Below are 1,133 nucleotides of genomic sequence, written 5' to 3' on the forward strand. Positions count from 1 at the left end.
TCTTGTTTTTACGAAAGAAACTACTACGATAATGATTACAGTAGACTCCCAATTTATTCTATATTAGTTATGGCAAAACTAGCACCTTGTCGGAACCATAGAGCTCAGGGCTCAAAATAGTGTTTTTGGAAATAATGTTTTACAAATGCTCTTATATCGCCGAAGCTAATTCAAACGCTAAAGACTGAATTGCTAATGAACTAGTCTGCTGACGACTGTTTTAGACTTTTGCAGACACTAAAAGCATAACAGTTTCATTATTGGATCTATTACTTCATTTGACTTCAATATTCTCAAGATATTCTTCTACTTCAATTTTTTTCAACATGATTTTTGATTTATAAGACCATATTAGTCAGAGCTTGTCATTTATTGATGTCATTATCAAAAACATAATATGGACGACACTATGCACTGAGGAATGTTTACAAATTTTGATTTTTTCCGTTTGCGTTAATGCCGTCCTTAGCAGGTATGAGTAGTAGGATTTTCCGAAAGAGTCGTAGAGCAGAATAATAGAAGATGAAGATTACAATTTAAAGCATTTTTGAGAAAATATTTTCCAATTATGTATTCATAAGAGTGATGAAACCGACAGATAAAGTGTGCCAATAAGCGGCTAAATTGAAGTAACATGTAGGTAGATGTAAATGTTTCATCTGATTTATCTGACGACGATTGATCAGAAATGATCAGTCTGATGAAATCTTTGTGTATTTTGTTTATATTGAGGCTATCTGGTAGAAATAACATTATATACTGCATCAGTAGTAAAAATAGGATTTTCAAACAGCAATGAAAAGTCAACTAAACAATGGTTCAGTCATAGTTATTTTCTTCTTCACTATAAACAATTTAAACTAAATAGCCTCGACTTAACCGACAGTGTCCGACAGGCACTCCTCGGGTTGTATGTTGAAATGTGTGCTATTTGATTTAAAGAAATGGGACACATAAAAAACTGAGTCAACACAACAACTTATAAATCGTCTAGCACGTAACGATTACTCCTTCTTCTAAAATAAATTTTCAAATTTCGCTCTCTTAAATACCGCCATCTATCAAACAAAGGCCGAAGCTCGTTTTATTTTTATCATTATTATATTGGCACCACTGATTGTGTTGCCTCTGTC

Source organism: Bradysia coprophila, unplaced genomic scaffold (genome assembly GCF_014529535.1).
Source record: "Bradysia coprophila strain Holo2 unplaced genomic scaffold, BU_Bcop_v1 contig_358, whole genome shotgun sequence".
Lineage (NCBI taxonomy): Eukaryota > Metazoa > Arthropoda > Insecta > Diptera > Sciaridae > Bradysia > Bradysia coprophila.